This window comes from Leuresthes tenuis, unplaced genomic scaffold (genome assembly GCF_036924035.1).
Source record: "Leuresthes tenuis unplaced genomic scaffold, fLeuTen1.0.hap1 SCAF_17, whole genome shotgun sequence".
Classification (NCBI taxonomy): Eukaryota; Metazoa; Chordata; class Actinopteri; order Atheriniformes; family Atherinopsidae; genus Leuresthes; species Leuresthes tenuis.
Window position 1 is genome coordinate 20929600 of NW_027325371.1, and position 8141 is coordinate 20937740.

General features: G+C 42.6%; 2 non-coding genes across 2 annotated transcripts; both read right to left on the reverse strand.

The window, feature by feature from the left end:
- Positions 1 to 1080: 1080 nt before the first annotated feature.
- Positions 1081 to 1154, reverse strand: trnan-guu (transfer RNA asparagine (anticodon GUU)). Its single transcript has one exon. It is a non-coding gene; the product is annotated as a tRNA-Asn (tRNA).
- A 4675-nt stretch (positions 1155 to 5829) lies between these two features.
- trnan-guu (transfer RNA asparagine (anticodon GUU)) lies at positions 5830 to 5903 on the reverse strand. Its single transcript has one exon. It is a non-coding gene; the product is annotated as a tRNA-Asn (tRNA).
- Between the last annotated feature and the right edge of the window lie 2238 nt (positions 5904 to 8141).

Sequence of the window (8141 nt, forward strand, 5' to 3'; positions counted from 1 at the left end):
TTGCGCCTTTGATTATGAGCGAATATATCCAACTAATGTGTGAGTCATTTTTTCATTATCACCCGTCTTGCATAGGTACTGTACTTTTCAGCAGCATTAGATTTCTAAGATAATGCGTCATTTGGAAGGTCAGACTTGATAGTTTGTAGTATATTGGGTTCAAACTCTCTATCAAGGCAGACAGCATGAAGGTATGTTTACAGACTGTGTTTGGATCTAAATGTGTCTTTATTCTGTATGAATCTGCCATTGTCTCACTGCTCTTTGTATCAATAATGCAGATCAGGACCACTGAGCTCCTGCACGGAATCCCTGATTGTTCAGCAAACATTTAAAGTCACAGTGAACATTCCCGGCTTCCCCAGTTGTCACTGTCAAGTACAGTCAAATGTGCTAAAGTTGATGTTTTCTTGGCACATTTACTTTTCACCAGGGGAGAAGGGCTGCTGAGCAGAATTTTTACTTCCATAAAGATTCAAGTTACATACACATAATTAACCTCTTGGTGACTGAATGATTAATAGAGGTCCATAATTCATGTCAACTTTCTTTCACTTCAAGAGACCACTGTAATATACACAGTCTCATGGAATACTAATGACCATTTGAATGATAAAGAATCAATGTAAGTAACTAAGATGACTTTATTAAGATTACTTTATTGTCATGTAGTCACACGAAATGACTCTCCGCATCTGACTCATCCAGGTTGGCACCTGTTGAACACACACATGCACGGGGTGACACACTCATGGAGACAGATGCCATACACTGGAGCGGTGGGGCAGCCAATTACAGCGCCCGGGGAGCATGGGGGGTACGGAGCGGTGAGAGTAGGAATGGAAGTTATTGAAGGACCCACTCTAACCACAGAGGCTGATAGGTTGTGGGTACAGTGGGACACGTTACCCCGGCGGCTTTCGATTTACGACCAAACATACAACTGGTTGATTAGCAGTCGATAGAAAAGATTTCCTACTCGGTTGTAAAGCCCGTAGAAAGAGATACATATGCAGAACGTGTTCTGAAGACATGGCAGCAGTATGTCTGAGTTACCAACGATCTGTTGGTAAACACACTCGTCCCTGGGTGGGCTCGAACCACCAACCTTTCGGTTAACAGCCGAACGCGCTGGCCAATTGCGCCACAGAGACTCAATGGACAGAGTAACAATTGTGTCTGAAAATCATTATCCACCCGAGACCCGGCAATTCATTTTTGTCCTCTGTGCAGGACATGAGTCTGAGACCTCTAAGTCAGGCATAACTTATAAAATCTATCTGAGTCCTACTGTCCCTCTCAGAGGACATCCTGGGCTCTGTTTTGCTGCCCCAGTTGTGGGGATGTGGCCAACATATCACATGCACTGTCTTTTGAAAATGGCGGGAATTTCAACGTCCATGTTTTACAGAAACAAGAGAGGTTAGTCGACAATGTTTTGCAGATATCATTTTTCTATTGTTAAAAATCTATTTTTTCTTTAATATCAAAGTCTTTACTTCAATTTAGTAACATTTTTATAAAGACAGTATTTTTAACCCTTTCAAAACATAACTTCTATGTAATGTCCTTTGTAGTGGACATCAGGACTTACTAACCCCCATTTTTAATACATCAGGGAGCAGAGGGCTAAGTGAGGCAGAGAAGATTTTGTTATGAGTTGTGGAGGGAGATTCAGATTTGATGAGATGGATGAGGCCCAGAGAGAGGAGGAAGATGAAAGTTCAGAGGAGGATACTGCAGCTGTTGAGGAGCCTGAGCCTGAGCCTGAGCCGAGAAACACCCATTGTGTTTTGAAGTTTATTACAGTGTGTAGCAATGGAAATGAGAGCAGTTTTAGTTCACACTCTTGTTCTAACACACACACAGGCACAGTGCACAATCAGTTAAAAACTTGATATGGCAAACTACTGACCATATTGATTTAAATATTCAATAATACATCTGCTGAAAGAGCATTGAACTTATACCTCTCCTTTCTTTATCACTTAAGTTTCAACCCTATTGTGGAAGACAGTAATTCTAATGACAACACTGGACACATCCATCGGAACTGGAAGCCCTCTGACTACTTCCAACAGCACATCGATGACCAAGTTTTTAAAGAAATGTCAGAACGAACAAACAATCGGGAGATGTTGATCACTGGAGGAAGTCTAAAAACCACACCAGAGGAGCTGAAAACCTTCTTTGGCATGTCTATGTACATGGCATGCCTCGGATACCCTAGGATCCGGATGTACTGGGCGGCAAAGACAAGGGTCCCAGTTATAGCTGATGCAATGAGTCGAGACAGATTCTTCAAGATCAGGCAGTCCATCAAAGTCACAAACGATTTTGATGTCTCTGATGAGGAGAAGAAGCGTGATCCCCTCTGGAAGGTGAGACCCTTTCTTAAACAGAGTGTCTGTTTAATCTGCCTAGGCCAGGGAAGGCATTTGTAGATGAGCAGATAATTCCATTCACAGGCCGGTGTCCTGTACGACAGTTTTTGCCCGGAAAACCAAACCCCACAGGACTGAAAGTATTTCTCCTTGCCAGTCCCAATGGTCTGGTACTGGAGTTTGAAGTGTACAAAGGCAAGAATACGTTCACTGTTGACCAACAACTTGGAATCAGAGGGAATGCAGTCTCCAGGTTGGCACAGTCTCTTTCAACAGGAACACACCTGTATTTTGACAGGTATTTCACCTCCATCAAGCTACAGGATAGCTTGAAAACAAATGGTCTCCTGGGTACGGGGACCATTATGTTTCTATTGTTAAAAATCTATTTTTTCTTTAATATCAAAGTCTTTACTTCAATTTAGTAAAATTTTTATGAAAACACAGTATTTTTAACCCTTTCAAAACATAACTTCTATGTAATGTCCTTTGTAGTGGACATCAGGACTTACTAACCCCCATTTTTAATACATCAGGGAGCAGAGGGCTAAGTGAGGCAGAGAAGATTTTGCTAAGAGTTGTGGAGGGAGATTCAGATTTGATGAGATGGATGAGGCCCAGAGAGAGGAGGAAGATGAAAGTTCAGAGGAGGATACTGCAGCTGTTGAGGAGCCTGAGCCTGAGCCTGAGCCGAGAAACACCCATTGTGTGTTATGGATCAGGAGCAATGTGTAAGCTCGTGTTTTGAAGTTTATTACAGTGTGTAGCAATGGAAATGAGAGCAGTTTTAGTTCACACTCTTGTTCTAACACACACACAGGCACAGTGCACAATCAGTTAAAAAACTTGATATGGCAAACTACTGACCCTATTGATTTAAATATTCAATAATACATCTGCTGAAAGAGCATTGAACTTATACCTCTCCTTTCTTTATCACTTAAGTTTCAAGACAGCAATTCTAATGACAACACTGGACACATCCATCAGAACTGGAAGCCCTCTGACTACTTCCAACAGTACACCGATGACCACATTTTTAAAGAAATGTCAGAACGAACAAACAATCGGGAGATGTTGATCACTGGAGGAAGTCTAAAAACCACACCAGAGGAGCTGAAAACCTTCTTTGGCATGTCTATGTACGTGGCATGCCTCAGATACCCTAGGATCCCGATGTACTGGGCGGCAAAGACAAGGGTCCCAGTTATAGCTGATGCAATGAGTCGAGACAGATTCTTCAAGATCAGGCAGTCCATCAAAGTCACAAATGATCTTGATGTCTCTGATGAGGAGAAGAAGCGTGATCCCCTCTGGAAGGTGAGACCTCTCTTAAACAGAGTGTCTGTTTAATCTACCTAGGCCAGGGAAGGCATTTGTAGATGAGCAGATAATTCCATTCACTGGCCGGTGTCCTGTACGACAGTTTTTGCCCGGAAAACCAAACCCCACAGGACTGAAAGTATTTCTCCTTGCCAGTCCCAATGGTCTGGTACTGGAGTTTGAAGTGTACAAAGGCAAGAATACGTTCACTGTTGACCAACAACTTGGAATCAGAGGGAATGCAGTCTCCAGGTTGGCACAGTCTCTTTCAACAGGAACACACCTGTATTTTGACAGGTATTTCACCTCCATCAAGCTACAGGATAGCTTGAAAACAAATGGTCTCCTGGGTACGGGGACCATTATGAAGAATTGAATCTCTGCACCATGCAAATCAAAGATGTCAGATGAAACCAAACGAAAAAACAAAAAACAAGGAAGAGGTAAATCTGAAATGGTTGTTAAAAAACCATCTGAGGTTACCGTGACAAAGTGACAGGATAACAAGGCAGTCTTGATGGCCTCCACTGTCCGTGGGATAGAGCCCCAGGACAGTTGCATGAGATGGTCAACAAAAGAGAAGCTCCATGTTACTGTGCCTTGACCAGCTGTTGTAGCTGAATACAACAAAAACATGGGCGGCTTCGATTGGTGCGACCGCATGATCAGCTTCTATCCTATGTCAAGCCGCACAAGAAAATGGATCCGTACAGTCCTGCATTTTGTTGACCTGGCAGCTGGATCGAGTACAGGTCAGACCACCAAGTCTCTGGAAAACCAGAGAAAGAGAGGCTGCAGTATTTCGACTTCAAGCTGCTGCTGGCTGAGGAGATGATTGCTCAGGCACAGGGAGATCACAAGGCTGACAATGTGGCCAGTGACGATGAAGAGATGAGTACTGATGAAGAGTACATTCCAACAAAGAAGAGGAGGCCTGTTGAACCTCAGCCCAATGCCAATGTCCAAAAATACGGGGCAGTCCATTTGCCAAAGATGGAGGAGGCTGCTCATTCATCACGGTGCAGAAGAGAGGGATGCAAAGGGAAAACATCTGTCAAGTGCATCGAGCATAACATGTTTCTGTGTGTTTCAAAGGCCAAAAACTGTTTCCTGTTGTACCATTCATGATACGCTGTGATTTGGAGCTGTATGTGATGCCGTAAATTTGAGTATTCAAACATTGTTGGGTGTTCTGCTAAGTTTAAATTCTTGTTCAAATGTTTATTGTGGGGAGTACCAGTAAGGATATTCCTGTAAATATGTGTTTATTTTGGTGCCATGTTTAACTAACCCTGTTTGGTAGTTTGAAGAGTTGACAGTGAGAAATTGCGATAGTATAGGTCAGACAGAAATGTGCTGATTTCCTCCCTCATGTAAAATAGCCAGATCATTCAGATGTCTTCATCTATTTTAATGTTTATGAAATAAGAAGATTTTTTAAAAGAAATCCACATGAAAATGAATTCGGTATTATAACAATACATCATTACATTTTATATCAAACAAGACCCGATGTCCACCACAAGGGACAGTCCAGAAAAAATAAATAGACAATGTTTTTGAAAAAAAATTGTTGCAGTATGTTTCTTTCAACCACAATACTTAAATTAACATTAAAATATCAAAAAAGCAAAACTTTTTTCCTCTTGGTCTCTCATGGCATACTAATAACCATTTGAATCAATGTAAGTACCTAAGATGACTTTATTAAGATTACTTTATTGTCATGTAGTCACACGAAATGACTCTCCGCATCTGACTCATCCAGGTTGGCACCTGTTGAACACACACATGCACGGGGTGACACACTCATGGAGACAGATGCCATACACTGGAGCGGTGGGGCAGCCAATTACAGCGCCCGGGGAGCATGGGGGGTACGGAGCGGCGAGATTAGGAATGGAAGTTATTGGAGGACCCACTCTAACCACAGAGGCTGATAGGTTGTGGGTACAGTGGGACACGTTACCCCGGCGGCTTTCGATTTGCTACCAAACAAACAACTGGTTGCTGATAGCAAAAATGTTATGTTTGGTTGTGAAGGACAGCAGCCCGTATAAAGAGATATTTACGCAGACAATGTTCTGAAGACATGACAGCAGTATGTCTGAGTTAACACACTCGTCCCTGGGTGGGCTCGAACCACCAACCTTTCGGTTAACAGCCGAACGCGCTGGCCGATTGCGCCACAGAGACTCTGTCAGCAACTTAGGTAACAATGCATAATATGAAAACATATCACCGAATTGTTATCACCACAGAGACCATTTCCGTTCGTGCCTTCCAGCTGTGTGAGGAGCATTACTGCCATCTACTGGACTGACTATTAAGCTGCTGGAGTTTTTCCTGCCGCAGCCTCTCAGGCACTGATAATGGTGCCTTTTTCTCTTCTTCTGTGATTATATTTGCAGAATACTTTACAGAGTCCTCTTAGTCTCTATTCAGATGTTGGTCCTCTCTATCTTTCATCCAGTTTGTTTGTCTCAGTACATCAAGACAGTCTGAGAGGTGAAAAGGTCAGAGGTCAATCTGGATGTGCAGGAAAAGCAGCCTCATGGACCTTCAGGGTTCTGTTAAATAACTACTGAAGTTTGCCCTCCTGTTATTGGATTATGTTAAATAAAGACAAGTGAGTATAACCAGCAGAGCTACTGCATGTACTACTACTCCTATTACTTCCATTGCAGCGTAGAGTCCGATCCCTCCTGAAATGTCTGGCTGTGGACTCTCAGTCGGTCTCTGAGGTTGGGAGTGATCAGCAGCTGCTGTAAAGGACAAAACATGAAGGTGATTTATGGAAATAGAAAACATTTCCCTCATCATTAGTAGCTGTTAGTAATTCTTCATCTGCTGTCAGAGAAACTGTTGTTCTGCCGCATTTTGTCTGTTTTCTCTTCATTTGCTTTGAGTTTTGGATTTTGTGTTAACAGCTGACAGAATAAAATGTTGTGGATACTGTTCATATGTATGAGTCTATATGAACAACACAACAACACAAACAGAGACAGTTGGTTCTCAGCTACTTTAAACTCTGAGCTGGATAAACTGTGTTAGTTCTGTAGTGGTTCTTCATGGCTAACTACTGGAACACCTGAGCTTTAAATCTCATGTTAACTCTCAGCAGGAAAAAACTCCAAATGAACAAGAACCAGCAGTAAAAATCTTAAGGAGATTAAATCCACGATGTGAACTCACCAGTGACGCTGAGTCGACATCTTCCAAAGCTGAAGCCACAATCAGTCTTCACTTCACACACATACAGACCAGAGTCCTCAGTCCTGAGCCTGGACACATGAAGTCTGGTTCGTCCTTCTCTGAGGGCGTCTTTGTCACTCTGGACTCGTCCTGCAAACTGTTCATCCTAAGACTCTGACACCTCAACACCTTCATGAACATGATACAGGAATAAGACTCTGTGATCAGTTATCAGGTTCCAGATGATATACAGGGAGCTCCAGGAGCCGTCAGGTTTGGATGTGAACATCCACTCCAGAGTGATGTTGTGCTTCTCCTCTGCCTGATAGGAGCTCTGTGGCACATTCACTTCAAATGTTGCTGCTGAGGAGACAGAGAGGGAAAGAGAGGAGCAGACACTCTTTCACATGTGATAGCAATAATCTGCATTATCTAAGCAAACACAGAAGATGATCAAAGTATTTGGACTTGATAAAGTGAAGATGGAAACTGACCGCAGACACATGAAGTGAGGATGATGAGCAGCAGGATGCTGCAGATCATCTTCTCCCTGTGAGAGGAGACGTCGTTGAGCATTCAAAGTTGTGGGTCGAGGGAACACGTTGCTCTGCAATTCACCGTGTCCTCGGTATTTTTTAAATGAAAAAAAATTGCTTAAAATTGTGGTGATTTTATATTTGAAGAGCCAAGAGTAGCGCTGTTTAATAAAACAGTGGCCCAGTTTGGGCATACGTGCTGCGCGTCATCAACAACCTGCACTGTCTATATGGTAACTACCACACACAAGTCGAACTTTGATGTTGTTACCGTGAGTGAGTCAGTCAGTCTCACCAGTCACTGCAAGAGGAGCACATCAAGCTAAAAATGTAGGTGGAGAGCAGTTTAAGTGGTAGATTACTTTGAGAAAAATGTGGAGATATTTTTATTGCAGCCCAGCGTACTACTCAGATAGGAAGCACACATCAAATCAAAGTTTCATTTTGATTCAATTTCCACCGGTTGAGTCAACATTCATTTTGCGACTGAAATGTCAGCGACGTCTTCGATTGAAAATGAAACGTTTATTCAGTGTTGATTTAAATCATTTTCTGTGGTAACTTGCCCTTACTTCATGAGTCACCATAATGGTCCTTCAAAAAGCCTCAGAATGCCCCATTTTTACCTCAAAATTCAAAAGCTCTGCACCGCCCTCAGGGTTTTTTATGATTTCTGTCACATCTGAAAACATGATGTTGAAAT